The sequence below is a fragment of the Xenopus laevis genome, chromosome 4S (genome assembly GCF_017654675.1).
Source record: "Xenopus laevis strain J_2021 chromosome 4S, Xenopus_laevis_v10.1, whole genome shotgun sequence".
Classification (NCBI taxonomy): Eukaryota; Metazoa; Chordata; class Amphibia; order Anura; family Pipidae; genus Xenopus; species Xenopus laevis.
In genome coordinates, this window is record NC_054378.1 from 54655846 (window position 1) to 54681885 (window position 26040).

The window sequence follows — 26040 nt, forward strand, 5'->3', positions numbered from 1 at the left end:
CCATTTATGGCCAGTTTGGGAGCTCTTCAATTAGATAATTCTGTGGTTTTGGTGGATTTAGATTTATCTGTACTGATGGGTAATTTACACTGGTCAGTGAAAGAAGTGAAGAGAAGCTGTCCCTTATATGATATGCATCATTTTGTCCACCTTTAGACTGAATTGCCTTTGGGCTATTAAAATATTGAAGTAGCTATTACTTTTATTATTATACTTTCTTTAAATAGCACTGACTGATTTTTTTAACCAGTCGCAGCAGCAGTGATGGTCAGACATAGTATCTGTATCTGTTTGGCTACCTTTCTATTTTTCAGATCAAATGGGCAGTCAGTCTAAATAATCAGAACAGCAGGAAATGAAGAGGAAGAGTACATGTACACTGTCACATTCAGAGCATCAGAAGATTAGATATCAGTTGAGATTGCCAGGCTTCCATACACATACCAAAAATTGTATCTTAGTATATTATCAGTACATGTGTGGCCAGCTATAATTAGCTATAATTAGAATTACATAATTCATGAGTCTTAGGATAGAAACACACAACATTTTTTTAAGTAACAAATGTTTACAGTTTATTTACAAGCTACAAACAATAAGCATGTTGCTACAGATCAGTCTAGTGAACCTAAAAGCAAAAGTCTGAAGCGTTATTATGGGTTAATAAACTGGAGTCACACCAAGGCAGGAACTAGGGGTAGGCAGAAGGGGCACAAGACTAGGGCACAACAGTAGGGAGGTCGAAGGCAGGTACATATTCTTACTGCCTACCCCTAGTTGGGCCGCTCAACTCCTGCACCCACTCCCTGATGCTTGTCACTATTGCCCCCTTCCCTGCTGTTACTGTGGGTGCATGCTCTTGCAGGGGGAAGGGGTAGCCAGCCAGCTGGCATTGACCAGCACTGAGTTCAAACCCCACCCCAACAATAACTTATAGCACATTACATACATTTTTAGAGCCATCATATAGTTATTTATTATGCCAGTCCCTAATTACACTTAAGAGGACAGGTAAAGCATATCTTCTCATCAATCTGATTCCTAAGAGTATGAAGATCTTCTAAAACTTGTTAAAAAATCAAAATGTATTACTATTCATTTTTTTATTACCACAAAGTATAGGCAGGGGAAACTTGCACTCAAAATACCATTGTGGTTGGGCAGAACCATAATGGGAATCTTCCTATATATATATCTCGCTAATCACAGTTCACGGCTCAAATATGCCTTAAAGTGTGTAAAGTGCTTCGGGTGCTTAAACTTTACTACAAACTTTTTAGAATTTCTGTTAATATCTAATGACGCACATAATCACTGCGTTAGGTTTCTTTTGAACGTCTTTTTCAAACCTTGGTTCCTATCCTGTTATAGGTAAATGTGACCTCGCAGCAGTTGAGTTCTTTGTCATACAGAATGTCATAAAGCTATTCCTAGAGCACAAAGCACTGTCTGAGGAAAATCAATTCAGCTGCAAAATCCACCGCATTTTATTGAGCAACATAAACCAATAATGTAACTTCCTCTAGAAAAAAGGTATTTTTTTATAGGTGTTTTTTCATGGAAAAAGCACCAATAATATTCCCATTTTACTCAAATATTTGTCTTAACTATAATGCTTTATCTAAACTACATTTTCTGCAGACAAACAATGTAGTCCCTCTAATGGTAATCTTACATAGCATCATCGCTATAAACTGAGGATGAAGAGATTATCCTTTGCAATGCAGTAAAAACCTGTAAAGCATTAATTTAAAAATGTAGAAAGCCTTTAAAATGAAATGGGTTCACTGTACTTTCCCCCTGGATTGTTATGTATTGAAACATTAAGTGCAACAGTTTATTTAAAAGATCAACCTTTTATATATTCAATCTGTTCAACGGTATCAATGCACTTTGAAGACATTTAACGCAGTATATTACAATGGATATATTTGTAAATGTCAGTGCATTCTTAATAGTAGATTAGCAAAACCTTTGCATTTCAGCGTGACTTTGTCTCTCTGTCTTTTCTAAGGAAAATGACAGTAGTATTGTTGATTAAAGGCAATGAAAGGGATAATGTGAAGTTTAATATATGAATTTATAAACAGAGAATGTACATTGCTCACACCTGATAGGGACCTTCATTATCTGCAAAAATACACTAAATTATAAAAAATAATAATAATAAAAAAAGTCTCTCTAAAATTTTTTCTGATTGAGTTGAATTCCTCAACCTAACATTTTGTAAACACATAAGGGCTTATGCACAATGCCCAACGCAATGTGCCATTTTTTGTACTTTGCCCACTGGGTGGAGCATTGTGCAGATTGTTAGGCTAGCTGTGCATCCAGGCACTGAACTCTTCCCTAAGCACCTGATTTTTCTGAAGAGTGCAGTGTAGAAGGGGCCTGCAAGTGCTCTGTAGAGGAGTACTAATAAGCATGCTCTTGTGCCCTCCCCCTTTGACCTCTACAGGAAAACAAGGAATTATACATGTTAGACATTTGTGAAAAAAAACTAATAAAATCCACTACAATTTGTTTGCATGCTTCACGCAATGCCCATTTCCAATTAAAAGAGAACTAAAGTTAAAGGATAAGAAAAGCCCAACAAACATACTGTCTCATATGAAAAGCCTTAGTAAAATAAGTCAGAGTAGTCAATATTGTGTGCTTCAACCACCGTATTTAACCTTTTAGGTTGGGTGCAAAGCAGTCCGGAAACCCTTGCCAGGGGTTTGCATAGACATACAGGGGAGCAGCACCACTTTGTTGCAAAAAGTAAAAAATTTAATTTATTAAGTGAAATAACCAGGCAACATTTCGGGCTTACGTTAGCCCTTTCTCAAGCCTGTCTGGTGTTCAAACTATTTAGCCACCTTTGAGTATGAGTCTACCACACCAGAACCCGCCCCATTAGCATCCATAAATCAATTAGTATAACCAGTGTGATTAAAATGATGAGTCCAATTGAATTCAGTAGTCTCTCAGTCCATTATAGTCCATTGCTTTATCTTTTAGAAATGTGATACTCCATTATTCATTGTGTTCTAAATAGACATAGTGCATACCCATCTCAATAAGAAAACATAGTGTTAAAAACACAAAAATCGGGATAATAAAAACAGTTGTACTTTTTCCCCCGATAGGAAAGTTTCAGCTATACCTTCCTCAATGCAGTCTGGGATCTGATACCATTTCTTAGTTAAAAATTTGTATAATAAGTCGCACAGTGCTTCCGAATTACCTAACATTGCATTAATTTCCGTGCAGCAGAAGTTTGGTTCCAAAAATAGCACTGACTAGTTGAACCACAATTGCCCATAAAGAAGTGCTCTGTAGAAAGGCCAAGACCGCAATTCTGTGCATATGAGTCTAGCAGAGAACCAGAGCATGTGCAGAACACTACGGGGAACTTCAAATGTATTTGTCAATTGGAGACATAGAGTTAGGTTGCTATTTTCAGCGAAGCGAAACGGGAGAAATTCACCCATCAACACAATAACAGAAACAAGACAGAACCCTGCTATTCAGAGTATACAATCCAAAGGGAAAAGAGCAAATTTCATCAACCAGGGCAGGAAATAATGTGAATGATGTATAATCTAGGTAAAGAGTTGCAGAATAGGTTGATGTAAAATAAATAAAATGATTACTTTTTATCTTTATAATACACAAAAGCCATGAATATCTTGTAAATTATATCCTTATAAACGGTGAGTTCTGATGTGATCAGTAATAAACGGTGAGTTCTGATGTCATTTCTGTCACATGGCTCACTGAAACTTGTGTATTATAATAAATAAAGTACCCCCAGTTGAAAAATATTAGGCCAATGTCAAGCTACCTATTCGTTAGGTCACTTTGCACTTGCTAGATTCTCCTGCTGTTTTTATGTGAGTACTTGCTGTGTACATCTGTTATTTATATATGGGTCTGTTGCTGACCCTGTCTTGTAAGTCCCTTTTTTTTAACTTTGTTCATAATTGGATTCATGATCTGAAATAATCCCAATTGTCTACTTTCCTAGAGGACAAGAATAGGTGATATCTATTAAAAAAATGTTTGCTCAATTAGGACATGCGCTATTTGTCTGTTAAGTTAGAGTACCATGATCAGTCCTTCACTTGCTTATTAAGAATTTAAGCTCAACAGCATGTTTATTGTTTTACCCATAAGGGCAGGGTACTTAATGTACATGTGTTAAACTATAGGGTCACCTCACATCATATAGGTGTCATCCACTGTCTACCATCTTATAGACTTACTCTAGTGCAATTTTAATTTCTCACACCAACATCAATCACCATCTGCCTGGAAACTTAATAATGCCATACATGCTGCATTAAGATTGGTCTCACTCTGACATCAGACAACTGATTATCAATAAAGGGGATAGGTTTTGCACAAAATAGTATACGCAATTAGAGAACAGCTGCACAGTGCCAGCAAATATGGTGCAAGCTGAGAGTTCCATAGTCTTTGCCAATTTTTGCACATAGAGTTGCTCCTATGAACCCCTTTACAGTCAGCATTAATACTTTATATTACTATTCCCTTATCCCTTTTCAGACTTAAATCAGTTTAAAGACATTATATTTACACATTATTTAGATGAATGTATATTTTATTTTAAACCACTAATATGACCCTTCAGCTTCATATAATGTATTAAATATAGAGAATCGAAAAGCTGTACTGTATTATGTGAACAATGTGCATAATAATAATTGTTGCAGCTGTGAACAGATTCTGTTGTTTCTCTACCATTTTCCTGAGCCCCTCTGAGAACCCAGAATGAACAATATATATAGAAAATATTTACATTGCAATCAGCCGTACCAAACACTAATCTACAATTCACCGAGAAGCAGAAAAAGTAAAAATATTGCTCCATTGCTTGAAAATAATTGCCAGAAAATGTGCATTTTTTTCTAACCGAACAAGCAGTATCTGTATGGAACTGATTGTGTTTTTACCCCAGCACTGGAACGTACATGTGCAGACACTCCAAATCACAGAGTCGTTCAAAAGTGATCTTTGAGTAAGGGGTTGTTTTCGTTCTTTCTTATAAGGTTAAATTTAAAGAGTGTTTATTTTGGTGCATCTTTGAACATTTAAGATACAATTGAAAAAAAGTGATCCTTGATACCACAGTGCCTTCTAGTGGTTAGAGAAACTAGAACTGAATTTCATTTTCAGAAAGCTGTAATATTTGAGCATTATTACACAAAGGCATAGCCCAAAGCAGTAGTCTTATGTAACATATTGATATTTTTGGCATAAATCAGTTTGCATGTTAATGTTTGTATTACTGAAAGTGAAATATGGCACATTAATACACAATGTAATCAAAATGAAAAATGTCAAACAACATTTTAAACATAATTTCGGATGGCAAGGATGCTATGAGTTGCTGTTTTACAGCACATGGAGGCTGAAGCATGACTTTTAATCACCCATTTTCTCTTTTGCAAAAAAAAAAATCAGGGAGCACAGCAATGAGTATATCTTGTAATAACCCCACAGTGCATTGCATGGTCTATACAGCCCATTAAGCACAATTAGTAAGTACACATACCATTGCCTATGAAAGAAAAATAACTATGGGGAGGTATACTACATACAATAGCAGATTAGATCGTATGTAAATGTGTTTTACTATATTTCATTTATAGCCCTGTGCTGACATTAGGGCTCACTAAGTGCAAGGCATGAATGTAAATGTAAAAAAAACAAGCACAAACTGCAGTGTTTTTTTGTACTTTTTGACCATGCCAGGACTTAGCGCCCTAGATGCAGCTCTTTTCAGTTCAGAATGCTGGTAGTGTTGTACTCATGAGGGGCAGTCAGAGGTCAGCAAGTGGGCATACTCCATCCCCCCCTTCTCACTTGCACATCAGTCAGATGCACAAGTTAGGGTATATCAGTAGGTGCCAGATACAGCAGCACCCTGTACTTCCCACCTGACTATGACCTGACAACACTACACCTTTTTAAAGCTGGTACACAATGCAGAGAGCACTCATACCTTGGATGCAAGGATATGTTTTCCTACATTTCGATAAGATTATGTATTGCTGTTACTGATAGCCTGCTGATTGGAAGAGGCACCGCTGTACATGGTGAATCAAGGACAGCTAGCAGGTGGTTCCCATCTGTACTGATACTAGACAGAGGCATTTCAAGGGTCTGTGCCACCCTTTCTGATGCCTCCTCTCATCGCACCCGGCGCATACTATTTTGAGCGCCAGAGTGGGTGTAGGGGGTCGCATCACTAGTGCGGAGAGCGCCATTGCAGCAGCTCCCCTGATAGTAGCACACACTCACCCAATAACAGCAAGAGGCGAAGTTCTGAGGGCAGATTATCATTTGATTATTAGTTTGTTGTTATTTGTTAAATAGTGGGTTCTATCCCAGAACAATTAAAACCGAATTACAACGTTTTCTAATTCTGTGGCTACTGAAGCACATAAAGTAATGTCTTGCATCAAATAAGGCATTAAAGTATAGTAAACCTTTAAAATAAGTGAATGTAAAATTGATGAGAGTGCTATTTTAAGGATTTTTGTAATTTACATACATTATTTGTTTTTTTACTCCAAGATATTAAGGGATACATGTAGTTAATATGAATGAATTTTGTTTTTCAACGGTACCACCTGCTGGTCAATTTTTGACCAGTCTGACCACATGTATCTTGGAGTAAAAAAAATAAATAATAATAATAATAATGAATGTACATTGCAAAAGTTCTTAGAATAGCACCTTCATCAATTTTATATTCACTTATTTTAAAGTTTTACTTAACTTTAACTCAAGGTCCCTGGTAAGGCCTCACCTCTGGTCTCCAGTCCGTAAGAAGGATATTAATGAGCTGAAGAGATTGCAGAGATGTGCAACTAAACTGGTTAAAGCTGGCCATAGACTCAAAGATCCGATCGTACGAATCAACGGACGATCGGACTTTCCCGTCTCCCGACCCTCTACTAACCATAAAGATCAAAGTCTTACCATTCCGATCAAATAAAGTAGTAAAAGAACAGATCAGCCAATGTACTACCTCTGACAACAATCGTACGATAGTTATGTCTGACAAAAGCTAGTGACAGTCTCCCACTGAAAATCGTACGATCGGCAATACACGCAGAGATATTATCGGCAGGCGACAGAAATTTTCTAACCTGTCCGATCAACCAAAGTTCGCTACATCCCTAATGGCCATCTTAAAGGGATGCAAGAGGACATTGTTACATGATAAGCCCATTAGAGGACATTATAAACAGATAGCAAGAGATTTTTTTCCATAAAATGGATCATTGCACCAGAGGCCACCCCTTTAGACTAGAGGAATCTTTAGACTTGCTTTCATTTGAAGCAACATAGGTGGTTCTGCACAGTGGGGTTGTGGAATGTCCTGCCAGATGATCTTGTGATGGCTGATTCTGTAAATGCCTTCAAGAAGGGCTTGGATGATTTCTTGGACAGACATAATATCCAAGGCTATAGGATACTAAAATATTCAGATATTGGAATATATACAGTAGTTTATATGAATGTATGTAGAGGTCATTGTGAGTGTGGGTATGTATGTGCACTGAGTGGGAGGGATTGACCTTGATGGACTTTGGTCTTTTTCCAAACCAGCATAACTATGTAACCATGACCTTTTCCTCCCTATCATTTTCATTATCCAAACCTGCAAATATCTCCTAGAAAATATTATTTCTCTTTAAAACAAAAAACAGTACTTTGATGATAACAATATTCTCTCCAGGAAACAAAAAATTTAAAATGGGATTAAATTAATCTTTTCCCCCATAAATATATGTGGGTATAAAAGTTATTCATCAGAGAAATATTGATTATGGTCTATTATAAAGGTATTGCAATTAGAAGTTACTTAGAGGCACATTTATCAAAGGTCAATTTTGAATTCATGTGAGTTTTTAAAAACTCCCCTAAACTTCCATAAATTCGAAATTTGACCAATCGATGTTCATTAAAAAAAAAATCTAATTTTTCAAACTCGGATGAATTAAATCGACCCAAAAACTCGAATCAAATTTGATTAGAATTTTAAAAACTTGATTAGAAAAACACTAAGGAAAAAACTCAGAAATACTGTAAACAACTCCAAATGTATTCCTTGACATCTCCCAATGACTTAAACAGCAATTCGGAAGATTTTAGGTCGCGTTTAGTCGAATTCAAGTTCTTAAAGGGCCAGAGAATGATAAATCTCAAAAATCGAATTCAAACTTTTTAAAAAACTCAAATGGAATTTGAATAACTCCCTAGTTGAATTTGATAGTTTTGACCATAAAAAAAAAAATCAAAATTTGAATTGACCCTTGCTAAATCTGCCCCTTAAAAATAGAGGCCCTGTGCTTAGCATCTTGTTGCAATCTTTCAAATGAATGCTACTCAATAGGGCTCACTTGCAAAACAAGCCCAAAGTGGAGGGCAAAGAGATACATATTGTTTTGTATGCAACACAAGTAGCACCTGCCAATGCTGTGTGATATATGGGTGGAATGTGGGCAGGGTATGCATGCCATGCCCCTACTTTGTGTGTTATTCAGCATGCAAAACACAGAGCACCAAAGGAGTCCCACCACCTGCCAAAGTACAGGCCTCTGAGACAGTTTGAGCTGTGCTGTGCACCTTACAACAAAGAACAACTTTTGAACTGAAAAAATGGTAGTGGTGCAATCATTTCTAATAGAGGAGTAATAATATATTCTTTACAAAGGGCATAAATAGTTACATAGTATAAGTAGTCTCTAACCCAGGGTGCCTATGCAAGAGCAAGGTGTTGCCCTTTTCATAATACAAAGATTAATAATAATGTCTTTAAATAATAATCTATAAAAAAAATCCTCAGTCCTTGTATGGATATTAAGGTTACCCCATCACTCTACTCTCTGCTGCATGCGCTGCATCAGATTTCCTTATAAGCATAGGATGCAGAAAGGTTGGGAGACAAATACCCTGCTTACTGTGCCATTCGGACTTCAACAGCAGCGCTCTGATATGTTTTAAAATTATTCAAAATAACCTTGTAAATGTAGAATTTCACAGTTCCCCTTTAATATAATTTTATAAGGAAGGCAATTACTAAAACTTGTTTTCACAATCCAGCTGTTGTAATGGCCTTTTTAATTCATGCGTAGCAGTAACAATTGTTTATTGCTTTCTCTCACCAAATATGCCTTCAGCAAAATCATAAAACATGTAAATGTGTATTATGTTCCTACATGTTATCTAAATCCAAATGTACTTGTTGTACATAATTACAATATTCCCCAATGTAGCTGGGTTCTTTATATACCTGAATACTCATTTGCTCTTTTACAAAAGCTTCAGCTAATGATCCCAAAGGCATAGAGTACTCTGATAGAAATTCTTAATATTCTTTGTTTCTGCTTCAGTCTGAGGAAATGTATGGTCTTTGCATGATTTAAAGCTGTTTTTATTGCTTTATTAATCTTTAATGGCATTTCATCCTTTTTATAGAATACCACAGTGTATTAATTAGATTTTAATACTCTATCTCTTTCATTCTTAATCCAAACAAAACTTGAATCTGTTTAGCAGCCGTTTCAATATGGACATGGGCCTGCAAAGCATACTGCTACAGCAAGGGGGGGGGGGTGTTAAGAAGTTTAAGCCGCAGCTATTATTTATTTTTAACTGTGGTGCTGATTTAACAAACAAAGCAGTTACGGCTTCCCAGAAACTTTCATGATTCAGTTAAAACAGACTTCTCACTGGAGCTGAAGGGCCCAATTAAAAAAGGCTAGACACAACTGCAGGTGCATTAAGGGCCACAAAACACGCTAAAGGGTTGCACCTTGCCCCTTAAATGCTCCAACAGCTAATTCACTTAAATTTGTTGCTAATTTTTCTGCAATTTACTTTCTTTAAGGTTCTTCCTCATGATTTTCAAATAAAAATATGTTCCCATTCTGAACGAGTTTAACCTTCATAACTACAGTTAGGTCCATAAATATTTGGACAGACAACTTTTTTTTCTAATTTTGGTTCTGTACATTACTACAATGAATTTTAAATGAAACAACTCAGATGCAGTTGAACTGCAGACTTTCAGCTTTAATTCAGTGGGTTGAACAAAAAGATTGCATAAAAATGAGAGGAACTAAAGCCTTTTTATAAAACAATCACTTCATTTTAGGGGCTCAAAAGTAAGGAGTTCAAAATTAATTGGACAATTGACTCAAAGGCTATTTCATGGGCAAGTGTGGGCAATTCCTTTGTTATGTTTATCAATGAAGCAGATTAAACCCTGGAGTTGATTTGAGGGGGGTGCTTGTATGTGGAAGATTTTTCTGTGAACAGACAACATGCGGTCAAAGGTGAAACAAGCAATTCTTAAGCTGCAAAAAAAAAAACAGAAAAAACACATCCGAGAAATTGCTACTATATTAGGAGTGGCAAAATCTACAGTTTGGTACATCCGGAGAAAGAAAGAAAGCACTAGTGAACTCAGCAGTGCAAAAAGACCTGGACGTCCACGGAAGACAACATTGGTGGATGATTTCCATGGTGAAGAGAAACCGCTTCACAACAGCCAAACAAGTGAACAACACTCTCCAGGAGGTAGGCGTATCGATATCCAAGTCTACCATAAAGAGAAGACTGCATGAAAGTAAATACAGTGGGTGCACTGCAAGGTGCAAGCCACTCATAAGCCTCAAGAATAGAAAGGCTAGATTAGACTTTGCTAAAAAAAAAAAACATCTAAAAAAAGCCAGCACAGTTCTGGAAAAACATTCTTTGGACAGATGAAACCCAGATCAACTTTTACGAGAATGATAGTTACATAGTTACATAGTTAAAAAAAAGCCAGCACAGTTCTGGAAAAACATTCTTTGGACAGATGAAACCAAGATCAACCTTTACGAGAATGATGGCAAGAAAAAAATATGGAGAAGGATTGGAACAGCTCATTTTCCAAAGCATACCACATCATGTATAAAACATGGCGGAGGCAGTGTGATGGCTTGGGCGTGCATGGCTGAACTTGGATTTTGCTGTATTCTGCCTGCCTACTGAACCTTGCCTGGGATTTGACGACGATTACTCCTAATCCCTTCTGATACCGCGAACTTGGTCCTTAACCCACAAGCTTTTCCTATTTTTAAGCAGGATTGCCTGCAAAAGTCCTGACTTACACTTTTTTTGGGTAACAGGTTTTCTTCAGACATTTCATAACATATGGAACATTCATTTTACAGTGGGCTCATGTGTATGGCATTATATTAACTATTCTTGTCTTTATTTAGGTTCGCTGGACATTTTTAATAAAAGCAGTAACTTAAACCATTTGCACCATTTATAATAAAGAGCACCATACAACTTTAAATTTCCCACCCTATGCAAATTGACCTAAGCGCAAGATAATTAGCGAATTTTTGCTAGGCACAAACATATGCTAGCACATCTTATGAAATGAAATACTCCTACAGCCGAAGTAACGCTAGCAAAAAGTCACCAGCATTCGACGTCCAGAGCGAAACTTCACGTATTAATATCAGCGTATTTGTATCGCATTTGCGCCTGGCGAAGTGGTACTCGGGATGCAAAGCTGATACTGGCGAATATTCGTCCATTAGTGAATCTACCCCCAAGGGTGTAAGCATTTCAGATATGCAGTATGAGGTACCGATGTGACCTAGAGATAGCCCAGCTCAGTGGATCCTAGTGTTTTACACTTCTGGTTCATTTGTACCCCCGAATAGCATCCAACTTTAGTGGTTGTGACTCCTTACTTAGATTTACAGTCCCTACAGTGAAATTCTACCTCAATATCTAGTAAAATGCCATAAAGGTGTCTGTTTACAAAAACAAATGAGTGTCATCTGGTGCTTCCTGCTGGATATGAATTCACATACATGTTTTCTCAACCTGTGAAGACTGTTTCAATCTAAACTAAAGAGACAGAATAATCTGGTTGAATTAATACCATCTGTTTCTGTTTTCATTTTTTTCCTCTTGAGTACATTAGACATTCAAATTGTTTTGATCAGAAAACCCAGTAGGAAGTACTTACAGCTGTGTAAAAATATTCTTAAATGACACAAGAATCCCTTAATCCTGATAAGTAACAACTGTTGTGTTTCTCACTTACTTTTAACTCAACAATTAAATAACTTAAATAATTCATATTTTATTAAACCATGAGTTTAAAATGTATTCTGTGTTATAAATGCAACAGAAATAAAAGAATTAACTAATGTAGTGTAGAGGTACCAGAGAAACACAACATTTTACAGCATATGCAGGAGCACAGGTTGAGGTTGACAGCTGAATTTGTCTATGAGGTAAGGTGCAGAATGAGACTTGTGTCAAGTGTGTCACAATAAATAAATATTAATTTTACTTAGTTGCAACTATTCCCTTAATGTGGTATTATGGCTTCCTCTTGCTCAATGTTTTTGTGCTTTCTTGTGGTTGCCTTTGAAAAATACAAAACAACTAATAATAAATAATATTAAACAAAATATTTATTTTCTTTGTATGTGTAATAGAACTTGCTAGATTAATTTAATTATTTATATGAGGCAGTGATCAAGAACCTAAAAGCCCTGAGATGGCAGTAAACTGGCAACTGAAGTACAATGTGGATAAGTTAAAGGTTATTTATTTTGGTAGAAATAACATAAATGTAAGTTATACACTAAATGGAAGTTTGTTGGGGACATCCTTAATTGAGAAGGATCTGGAACATTTTGTGGATTTCTAGGCAGCGTCATTCAGTGGCTAATAAAGCAAATAATAATACATAAAAGGAATTCTAGGTCCCTGGTATGGCCTCATCTTGAGTATGCAGTGCAGTTTTGGGCTGCAGTCCTTAAGGATATTAATGAGCTGGAGAGAGTTCTGGTAAAAGGGATGAAGAATTTAATCTAAAAGGGAGGATTGCCACGGTCAGGGGTTGTTTTTTATGGAGAAAAGGTGCTTTGAGGGGGCATGATTATTCTTTACAAGTACATTAGAGGACATTAGAGACAGATACAGGGATATCTTTCTTCTATAAAAAAGATCAATGAACATAGAGTGAATGAATCAAAGTACCCCAGCCCATAGTACTTTGATTCATTCACTCTATGAGTGATTTTATCGGGGGTAATTCCCTGTTGTATGATCTGACTTTCTATCACTTTAAATATGCACAACAAGCTCTCTTTTTTATATATTTTAACAAGATTTTTGTATATGCAATTTGCACAATGAAGCACTAACTGAAACCACACCCACTTATGACATCATCACTTGGATGTTTTGGCACCATTTTAGTATTTAAATATTGCATCACTTCCTGATGACGGGGCCGAAATGTTGAATAACATCTTTTTATGTTCACAATTTTTGCAACAAGTCCGGTTGATTTTTTAAGTCTAAAATGTGATAGAGTTTTACCAGCACCCAGGCAGTAACTTTTGTTTTTTTTTTGTTCTTTGAGTGCACCAGTACAGGACTTTGTTTATATATATATATATATATATATATATATATATATATATATATATATATATATATATATATATATTTATATATATAAATACATTATACTTTAGACTTGAGAGTGTATACAGTACATACATGTGTATGTTCATTTGCATTAGTTAAACTGGATGGACTTTAGTCTTTTTTGAACACAACTTAACTATGCAATCATTTAAGTAACATTCCAGAATGTCTGGCAAATACTTTGTTCAGTTATGCACCACAAAGCTGGTTTGCCTTAATATTTTACATATTTTTCTTTTTTTATGTTCTACCTTTGCCTCTTTTTTCTTGGCCTAAGGTAACTAAACAAATACTTGGCTATTATAAAGATTCTAATGCAAAAAGACAAGAGGATAAACAGCTTTTAAGTGGTCCTGTTAAATGCAAAAAACTCTCCTGATAACTATGGGGAAAGGCCTGGATTTTTCACATTATACACTCCATGGCTTCTTGGTGCTCATCCATTGAGCGGATAATCCCATATTCTTATACTTGTGATATTTCTTTTACTGCTATAATCCTTTATTTAAATAGTGCTAAATGCTAGTCAGCAGTTTACAGATTCTGATTTACATGTATTTTGTGTCATTTTTAGCAGTTACCTAGCGGGTAGCACTTTTGCCTTGGAGGGTGGGAGTTCTATTCTAGCTGTGGCACTATCCCTGAGGAATTTGCACATGTAGAATTCTTCCTACACTCCAGAAATATACAGGCAGATTAATTGCCTCCTGATAATTTGACTATACAGTGTGTGATAGGGACCTTAGGTTGTAAGCTCCACTGGGGGCTGTATTGGTCACTATTAAAATGTCTTCTATATGTTTGACCTTCTGTTTTGCATGATCTATGGATGTTAGTGACACTGTACATGCTCCGGTGTTTAAGCTGCAATGTGTTGTGACTCACAATTAATTACTAATAATCCGTATATTGTGGATTTGATATGGTATATACTATACACTGTATATATGGAGTTGGTTCACAAGCTCAGGTCCTAGGGCATGGCCTTTATAAATATTTTTAGAAATAACAGTGGCCTACTGTTAAAAAACGGCATACTTTGCTTTTAAATTAAAATGCAGACTTTTTAAGTGGCTTTTCAGTTCTACAAGTAGTGTTTTATTGGCTCCATAAATTCCATCTTAAATACATTCAAAAATCCATCTGCATACAGGGAGCTTTATCACAACATAAGGCTATTATAATATCAAAGCAAAATCAACATATATTTAATGATGATAATTTATACAACTTGGAGAGCCAGCACACTTCAGTTAAAAGTGTCCACTGCAACTATACTAGAATAGATTATGTTTTAATAAACACTCAAGAACTACAAGTACCATGCACAAATAGTAAGTATAAGGTGGTCTGAGCATGGGCCAGGACATGAACCTTTGTAGAAGCATATGGAACAATATGCAGATCACCCTGGAGACAGCACGGTACAATGCTAAAGACACCAAATAATGTTAAACGGTGGAAGCTAATTTTAAAATAATACATGAATAACAATTAACTAAATAATTTTTTAATATTTTCACAAGGGTGTTTTAATGATTACTTTACAAAGGCACAAAGAAACAAAAAGAGATCAAATGATTTATGAAGCAAGTGACTTCACCAGACGTTGGAAATTAGTAAAAAAATAATTGCCAGTACTGAAATTCATGGCTTTGCTAGTGGCAAAAGTCTTACATATCCATGCTAGAATTCCTCATGCAGTCTGTTCTGCAGGGAAAAAAAACATGGTCTGCTGCACCAGAAAAAGAAATCATTATTATTTGCCCGTTACCTTCCACATTAAGCAATGGAATGGGAGCCCCCATCCCCTGTCTTCCAAGGACCTATCTAAGCATGGGTATAAGAAGAAATTCTTCTTCGGGCGACTAATCTCCCAAAACTACCTCCCCACCGGCTAGAATCTAAATTGCCGGTGGGATGGCACTCAGAGCACTTTGTTTTCCGACGTTGCCTCATGAGGAAACTTCCAGCGACTTTGGATAACAAAGCTCTCCAAGTGCCATCCCGCCAGTGATTTAGATTCTAGCTGGCATGGAGGCAATTTGGGGAGATTAGTTGCCCGAAGAAGAGACAAAAACTGGTACACCCAAAGGATCCAACACCAAAAGAAAAACAAAGCAATGTGGTATACATAGTCCAGTGTAGCGAGGAGTGCACAGATCTATACATTGGGGAGACAAAACAACTGCTCACCAAGCGAATGGCTCAGCATAGGAGGGTGAACTCTACAGGACAAGACTCTTTCTACACCTAAAAGACAAGGGACACTCCTTTGAAGATAGCAAGGTCCAAATCTTGGATAAAGGGACCGCTGGTTTGAATGAGGTGTGAAAGAGGCGATTCATGTCAAGGTGGAGAAACCATCCCTGAACAGAGGTGGGGGCCTTCGACACCACCTGTCTGCTACATACAATGCTGGTCTAACATCTGTACCCCGGCGGATTCAGAACACTTCACACATCCATTCATACAACTCTCATAAATAACACCTGTTTTTAGGAGATGCATGACACAATGGTAATCCTATCACAGTAACTACACAGAATCAACACCTCTGCAAATTTCAGATGTCAACTCTTTTTGTAGAGTTACAATGTGCCATTGTGATTGGATTAGTGGAAGAGTTTATATGAACTTCCCACACCAGTCAGTTGAACTGAAGAAACTGCTCAGATGAGTAGTGAAACGTCTTCAATGATTACTCAGCAAGTCCAGTTGTTTTAGATTTACCTATACTCAGCGCCGGATTTCAAAGAGGGGCGCCCCTAGGGCGCGCGGTCCTAGCTCCCACCTCACCTCCCCTTCCCAGCGCGCCGGCGAAGAAACGCCGGCGCAGCTGCGGTAATTGAATGGGGACGCACGCGTCCCCATAATGCGGCTGGACGGCATGCCGCCCCTATTTTTTTGCCGCCCTAGGCCCAGGCCTATGTGGCCTGGCCGCAAATCCGGGCCTGCCTATACTACATATACCATGACCTGTATGAATGAAAATCTTCACAGTCGTAACATGTAGAGTCTGCACCTGAATTACTGAGCTTCCAGACTGAAACAGCAGAGACAGGAACATTGAACTTTAAACTTAGATTTTGGAAAAACAGTAAAAAATAAATAAAATGGAAAGAAATTGAAATTACAATCCATTCTCACAATCCTCCGCTTATGCTGCTCCTGTATTTTCCTTGGCCTGCCAGACCTGGGTTTTACAGCAACTGTGCCAGTGGCCTTCCGTTTCCTGATTACATTCCTTACAGTTCAAACTGACAGTTTAAATCTCTGCGATAGCTTTTTGTAGCCTTCCCCTAAACCATGATACTGAACAATCTTTGTTTTCAGATCTTTCGAGAGTTGCTTTAAGGATCCCATGCTGTCACTCTTCAGAGGAGAGTCAAACAGAAGCACAACTTGCAATTGGTCACCTTAAATACCTTTTCTCGTGATTGGACACACCTGCCTATGAAGTTCAAGGCTTAACAAGCGAATCCAACCAATTAGGTGTTGCCAGTAATCAGCATTGAGCAGTTACATGCATTCAAATTAGAAAAATGACAAGGGGACCCAAATTTTTGCACAGCCAATTTTTCACATTTGATTTAATTTCATACAACTAAATACTGCTTCACTAAAAATCTTTATTCAGAATACACCCCAGTACTCCTGGATGTTTCTGTGAAATGAAAGACATACTGTTATCTTTTTTGTTGAAAGTGGAGTAAATTATTATGCAGGCTGAGAGGGGTTCCCAAACTTTTTCATATGACTGTATAGTTTTGGGAAAGGAGTGGCATATCCTCTTTTCCTTCCACCTTTGGAACAGGGTGGATGTCTGCTTTGAGCAGCTCTGAGCTCCAACATAGGAGTGGCAGTTTTGGAGGTATCTCTCCCAGGTCAAATTACCTGTAGCATAGGGATCCTAGTGGAAAGGGATCAGAATAGAGGTGGAGGTGAAGTGAGATTCTTGTCAGGTCTGTCTGTGTTATGCTTTGCATGTGATATTGCCTGTACCACTGGCCTCTGAGAAACTGTGCTGTGTGTAAACCCTGTGGATGTTCAATAAACACTTTTTGTTTTGTCGTCTGTAAGAACCACTGGCGCCCTCTGTCTTTATTTTTCAGTATAGCAGCAAGAGAGGTGTAGTTGCACAATGCCCTCCCCTACCTCTTCCACTTTGTGAAGGTCCACATTGGATGAGCTTAGTCTGATATGACCTGCCCTCATAAAAAAAACAAACTTTTATTTACTTTACTTTCTATTAGGCAATCCTGTTAGCAGTCCCTTCCAGGACATCCTCAGCTAAAGATGTTGGGCTCATTGGTTGATCATTTATGATCTTGATCTTATTTTGAACAGTGTCACAGCATTTGCTATTCCCTGTTTATTTGGTGCAGTACAGCAGCACAATAATTGAGTCAATAATTGTTAATAAGAGAGGGCTGGAGTTTAACTCCGTAAGGACCCATGGTTGAAAGCCATTAACACCTAGTTGCTTATTTATTTTAACAGAATCAAATTGCCTCTGTCTTTTTACTTTTTCTATGTTAACCACAACTCATTTCAGTGTTAAATTATTTATACAGTCTCCCTACTGAAAATAAAAGATGCTTTCTGCATTGCATTCTTCATAATTTATATTACCTGTCTCTTGCAATTTTAGCTGACTTGTAATATAAGTAATTTAAATGCCTGCCTCTTTTTGCCTTTCTTAAACTTTTAATTTAGCTCCTAAGATTTATATTTATTTTGTCTTTGCACTCCTTAGTTGTTTTTAAAACTATATATACATGTAGCCAAATAACACACAATCTAAATTATTGTGAAATGTTAATGCATGCTAAATTATTTTGTCTTTAGTAGCCATTGATAGAGCAACCCTTCTTGAATATATATATTTATAAAAATGTAAACTATACCTTGTTATTTATCTTTAAAATAAATATGCCATGTTCTCTCCCAATACCAATAGCAGTAAAAAGCAACAAAAAACACACCATTGAGGCCCTTCTGTATGCCTATGCAAAGTTACCTGAAACATTGCTTAGGATAAGGTACATACCAGTGTGCACCTGGTTAATCTCCAACTTCTTCCAAAAACTGTAGCAGATATAATTTCTCCTATTATTATCATAATTTCTCCTAGTACTACCTGCATATACTGGCTGTGTTTGTTCCAGTCCCAGGGGTGCTCTGTCAATGAGGCGAGTTGAGAAACTCACCTCAGGCGGCAGCACCCCCCTGGTTGTGAGAGACGGCAAAAATACTGCTCCTGGTAACTTTAAGAGCTGAACTTCCATTTTTCAACCCAGAAATTCCTGTCCTCTATAGTGATGGGCGAATTTCTTTGCCAGGCACAAATTCGCAGCGAACTTCCGCGTTCTGGCAACAATTAACGGATACCATTGACTTTAATTGGCGCCGGTTCACAGCTCACGAATTTTTCACCCATTTTGCAAATTTCGTGGGAAATTTGTGACATTCATGGCGAAGCGACAACAGGACAAATTCGACCATCACCAGTCCCCTATAGTGACATTAATAAAAATCCAGAAACAGTGGCATTACTCATCTGTCTAATATTTCTTGCTCCAAGCCAGTGCTTTACCATTGTAGATACTGTATTTCAGAGAATTAGATATTTATAAATAGTAGCAATTACAGCCACTGTATACACCAAAAAATGTATATAGACACACTGTGACAAACAGGTGAGAATTCAGTGTGTCCTTTCATGCAAGACTCCTCCAACTGCAATAATTCAATACCAACGAAAAAGAAGAGAAGTTTGTAGGCACACTTTCTTATGAAGTAATAAAAACACTGTGTATTATGCCATTAAAATGAAGTTAAGGGGTGTTCCTGAAACACGTTAGGCCTTCATTACACAGCAGCCACTTCTTTTTTAATGGCATAATAAACAGCGGTATTTACTTTATAAGAAAGTGTGCCTACAAACTTCTCTTCTTTTTTCATTGGTATTAACAAATAAATTCTAATTTAAAAAAAATTAATGCTTGCTTATTTATTTAAAAATTCAAATAGAAAAAATTAAATTGAAAATAATTGTGAAAAACAGTTTACATTTTCAATAGGTTGAAAAATTTGAAAAACTTGCCTTTAAAAAGTCATTGCAAATTTCCATATACTGCTCCCATTGACTTTTACATGTACTTGGAAGCTTTTAGATGGAGACGTTTTACATTTCAGCTTTACCAATTTTTAGATATTATAAATATTATACACTCATTTTTGTAAGCATAATTTGTATTTAAGAGTTTAAGAGCCAAAAGAAGTAATTTGTTTAAAAAAAATCCAGATTCAGACATTGATAAATCTCTCCCTAATTTAACATAATCTTTATATAATCTATATTATATAAAAGTCTGAGGATTTCTTTTCAAACTTATGTCCCAAATATCACCTTCCTCTTTCATCTACTAAAGGCTAATGGAACCAAAGATTACAAGGTCTTTATTCAAACCAGACCGCAGGATAAAACTTTTTAAGCATTATTGAAATTAGTGGTTTTTTTAAGAATATTAATTGCAGGACAAATTATCTATGCATTCATTGTGTAGTATATCATGTGGCCCAGGCCTTATAATTAAAAAATTATTAAGGATGATGAGAAAAAGATAAAGGTTAAACATATCCCGTTCTCAGCCTCAAAACTATAGGAGAGTTAGTCTGACGTCAGTGGTATGAAAGCTTTTGGAATGGTTAATAAACGATAAGATACTGGACTTCATAATACTTTGGGGCAGATTTATCAAGGGTCGAAGTGAATTTGAGGGAATTTTTCAAAGTAAAAAAATTTGAAATTCAAAGTAATTTTTTGGATACTTTAACTATCGAATAGGATACTACCACTTCGAATTAGATTCAAAGTAAAATCGTTTGAATATTCGACCATTCGATAATCAAAGTACTGTCTCTTTAGAAAAAACTTTGACTTCAATACTTCGCCAAATTAAACCTGCCGAAGTGCTATGTTAGCCTATGGGGACCTTCTAGAGCATTTTTCTACGTTTTTGGAAGTTAAAGTAAAATCGTTCAATCGATCGATGAAATCTGAAATCCTTTGAATCGAATGATTCGAAGGATTTCATCGATCGATCGAACGATTTTACTTCGACCACAGGATACCCTTGAGTAGGGACCTCGATTCTGGGATGACAGTAGATGTGATTTACTTAGACTTTGCTAAAGCATTTTATACAGTGCCACACAAAAGGTTACTGGTTAAATTAAGGAATGTTGGCCTGGAACATAGTATTTGTACCTTGATAGAGAACTGGCTAAAAGATAGATCACAAAGAGTAGTGGTGGAACATGTTCTAATTGGACCAGTGTTGTTAGTGGAGTACTGAAGGTTCTTAGCTTTTCAACTTGTTTATTAATGACCTGGAGGTGGGCATTGAAATTACTGTTTTTATTTTTGCTGGTGATACTAAATTGTGCAGAACTATAGGTTCCATGCAGGATGATGCCACTTTGCAGAGTGGAAAACTTTGTTGGAAAACTGGGCAACAAACTGGAAAATGAGGTTCAATGTTGATAAATGCAAGGTTATGCACTTTGGCAAAAATAACATCAATGCAAGTTATACACTAAGGGGCAGATTTATCAAGGGTCGAATTTCAAATTTAAAAAACTTCGAAATTCAAATTAAAAAAGACCAACCAAAATATATTTTAAAAAAATCTACGTTTTTTTTTGCTGAATATTTCTTTTTTTGATGGAGTAGCTCAGTTTTTGATCTGATTGGAATCGTATGAATCTAAGTAACAGCGCATTCGATCGAATTTTTCAGCGTCCACCAATTGAATCCAAATAGGTTCTAGGAGGTCCCCCATAGGCTAAAACAGCACTTCAACAGGTTTTAGATGGCGAATAGTCGAAGTCTAATTTTTAAAGAGACAGTACATGATAAATTTTGATATTCAAATTTAAAAAAAAATTCAAATTCAAATTGAATTTGGATTATTCCCTGGTAAAAGTACACAAAAATTAGCTTGAAATTCAAATTTTTTTAATTCGAATTTTCAATTCAACCTTTGATATATCTTCCCCTAAATGTCAGTTTGTTGGGAGTTTCCTTAACTGAGAAGGATCTAGGGGTTTTTATAGATAACAAGTTGTCTAATTCTGGGCAGTCTCATTCGGTGGCCACTAAAGCAAATAAAGTTCTGTCTTGTATAAAAAAGGGCATTAACTCAAGGGATGAAAACATAATTATGCCTCTTTATAGGTCCCTGGTAAGGCCTCAATCCTAATGTAAAATATGGTTTTAGCAATTTTAATTATGGTCTTAGCCTTATAGACAATAAGGTTATTTATCAATAATAATCAATTTATCAAATGACTCTGACCAACCCCATTATTTATCACTAAATCTTTCCAAAAACTTTGCAGGAAAAAACTCCGAATCCTATTAATTTTCTATATTTGTCGCCAAAAACTGTGACTTTTTCAGATATGATGCCCGAAACCTCCAACTTTTTGGATTTGACGCCCAAAACCTCCAACTTTTTTGGATGTGACACCTGAAACCACAAAATCTTTGAATCATTGCACGGGACCCAACGCAGATCAGTATATCAACAGGACATCTGAAATTGACTTCTACATGAACTTGGCAGGTCTGAGTTGGAGTACTTTTTTATTTAGACTTATAACACCATCGGAGTTTAATAAATCATGAAAAATAACGTTTTTTTCTCTGAAAAAATTGTGTTTTCCCTTTAAAAGTCTAACCAGAAAAAATTGGACTTTAATAAATACTCCCTAAATGATATGCCTTTATAAATACGATAGCTACAGTATGTTTTTCTAATGGACAACTTCTGCCATCATCAAGTGTAAGGACTCCAACAGTTACCTGGTTTATTTTACGCCATTTTTTACATCCATATCTTTTAATTTTTGGTGTAAGTAACATATACTTTTTTAAATTACACCTTGAGTGAGTAGTTTTGGATCATATTGCCAATTTATCTGTGAGTGTACCATATATTGAGGGGATTATGCTGAGTTTGGAGAAAGGAGGAATTTTAGGAGAGAATCTTCAGAACTATTACAGAAAAGTCTCAGAGGAGTTTCTAATGTACATTTTTCTGAAGAATGAATCCTTGCACTTCAACCACATAAACATATATTAATGAAAATTTTATCAAAACAAAGGGTACAAATCTTTCAACCAGACAACAAAGAGTACAAAATGGGTCATTTACAACCACAAGTGAAGTATGCAAACTATAATTTTTTTAACCACAATGCAATTTTTGCCATAACTCCAGCATAATTGTGTCTAGCACAGCTGAATCTGATAAGTCAAAACTGATGTGATTTCACAAGCATGGAAGGCTAATGGATGCTTGTTGCTTTCTAACATTTTTTAGAAATTATATTACATCGGCACTTGGTATTAAAACACCTATTGACACAGCCAGCTTTGGGAATTATTTTAACAGGGCCAATAGGTGCGCAATTCAGCAGAAGAGGGTGCAAGTACTTCAATGGCTAGCTTCAATAAGTGCAACAATACGAGCAACATTCTATACTATTTTCATGACCGTACTTAACAGTTGCATTCATAGATGACCCCGAAAATGTTTTCTTTTGAGTAAGCATTTGAAAATGACTACATATATTTATTTGAACATGTCAATTGCAAAAAAAGATTTACTGTGTACCACAAGGTAAAGTATTTTGAAGACAAATATATTCTGGATGATGTAAGTTTCAAAGAACACAAGCTGTCATCAAATGCTCGGTAACAACCTCTCCGAGGGGCATCTTGTCACATGCCTTATTTGGAGAAAAATAAATATGACTTTCTTGCTCACAAAATCCCAGATCTGTGTCAAAAAGTTTTTAAAGGTTGGCCCTGATGAACCATGGTTCTCTTAACATAGAATAACTGAAACCTAAGAACATGAACCTTTTATGAGATTTGAAATGTAATTCAATTCCCCAAACTGTGGTGTGAAAAAATAAGATTGTGTGCATGATTTTTTTATCATCCACACAAGGGATAAGAAGATGAGCAAGGGAAGAAAACTACAATTTTACACTTAGAAAAAAGAAAATATATGTGACCCTTTTACAATGAAGATGATAATAACTGGCACAACATCCGTCTGTTTCCTACAGACACAAACATATTTGTGATTCTGACAATCCATCGCTAGAGACATTAGATATTCGTGTTTTCACAGTGCTCTGAACACAGTGTATGTCTTTGGTAATTAATGTCACACTGCAGAGTGGGAATTAATTTTTTTTTCTTTACCAGACTGTTTCATTTTGGGGTACATGTTAAATATTACACTAGAATAATAAATAATGATTTCAGAATAACATATAGGGATAGTGATTTTCTGTTGTGCTGTAAATTTTAGAGGTTGACTTCTAAATCACATTTTCCATAGAACTAGCAATCATATTTTAGTGTTCAATGCATATTTTGAGGTAAGGATTTTAGTAGTGCCTTTATTTATAATTCTCCTTTATTTATTTATATAGATAGTACTGACATGTTATGCAGCACTTGACAGGCATTGTTCATCTTTTACATTAATCCCTGCCGGAGTGAACCTTATAATCTTAGATCCCAACCATATTCGCACAGTAGAATCAATTGCCTCAAAAGTCAGTTAATGTACAAGTATGTTTCTGAGATGTGGAAATCAACACTGATACAAGAAAAACATTTGGCAGCAATTCTTAAAAGGATATACAGTAGGACCCCAATTTTACATTTCACAGGAGAAGGCATCAAAATGGCAAAAATAACCAGAAACTTAAAATCGGGAAAAAAAGATGCTTGTTTTTATGGGACCACAAAAAAATCTGTGTCGATTCCAAGAACATAAAATCAGGGTTCTCTTATAATGGATAGTACCCAAGAGAACACCTGAGATAAATAAGGGGCTTAATTTGCTAAGAGCTGTTCCCTTGTGCAAGGCTTAAAAATTGGGGCATATTTTTAATCTATAAAAATGTTAGCTCATTATTGGCACATAGCTTGTTGTCTAGTGGTGGGCAAAATTTTGTGGCATGCACAGTGATGGTTAGTGATGAGTAAAAAAGCATAGCAAACTGAATTCCATACATATGGGGGAATGTAATATGTTTCGTTAGCGCAAAAAAACCTTTGCAAACACAGTTGTTAGCGACCAGGTTTGCACCATTTATAACTGATTTTGACTTTATTCAGGTTCCTTGGACATTTGTAATATAAAAGTGGCCACTTCAAGCATTTGCACCAACATCTCTAATAAAGACGTCCATACCTATCAAATTGACCTAAGCGTAAGAGGACTACCGAAGTTTTGAAGCAAAAGTCTGCAGCGTTTGGCACCCAGGGCGCAACTTTGTATTTTAGTGAATTAGAGTAGTGGTAACAAATTTTTGCCTGTCGAAGTGGTGCAAAGTGTGGCAAATCGTTCGCTGGTGACAATTAGCCCTTTAGTGAATCTGCCCCATGATTGGAACATTTGGTTGTCTTCATGAAAATGACCTAGCTATGTATCTCCATGGTTTTTTTTGTATGCTAGGTTCCACAATCTGTCATAAGAGGTCATTCTTAGCGTTAACAAACTTGTTTTTTACAATGACTGCCATTATTGCATGTGGTGCTCTCAACTGTTAACTGCAAGAGGTACCATACCACAACTGTTCTGTTCAGCCATCAAATTGGGGATACACCAAATGCAGGATTTGGTTCAATATAAAACTGGATCTCAGCAGTTTCTGCAAGAAACTAAATTCTTAGTACTTAAACAAGTCTAAACATTTAAAGACATGAACTTAAGCCACAACTAAACTACAGCATGTGCTTCTGTCTGACACATGAATATTGGAAAGCCAGTTTCCCCAGGTATCTCTTTATGTTAGATAACAGCAAGATGACTGATGACATGCTGGTAAACAGGATTGTGATTAGTGAATAGTATTGCATCTGTAATTTAGTTTGGGCCATTTCATTTATATGGAATTTTAGATCCCCTTTAAAATATCAGAACAGTAGCACACAAACAAACTAAGAAGCTGATTTTCTTGCTAAAGCTCAGCAACAGTGGTTAATTAGATTTGTTGTGAACAAATCCTGACAGTGAAATAAATAACTTTCAGACAAATTTGTAAGACATGGCAGCATTTATCTGCATTTGGTTTGCCTATAGCACTTGTCACTACTTTTCATTACTTGTGTTATTATTTCAGAAAAAAAGTAAATATTCAATCAAACACAACTACATGAAATAGTAAAATCTGGCTCCCGGTTATACTTTGCTATATTTAATGTTGAAAGCTCAGACCTTTTTCAGGATCACTGGAAATTATTGGGTTCACTGTTGCATTACAACTTCCTTATTATGGGTTTTTTTGTTGTTTGCTTTAACAAAGAAATATGGATGTGTGCATACAATGTGATTGCTGCAGTTCTGGGGATTCAAGTGCACTTTTCAGCTTTTCAGCTCTCTTTGTTTCCACTGATTGGTT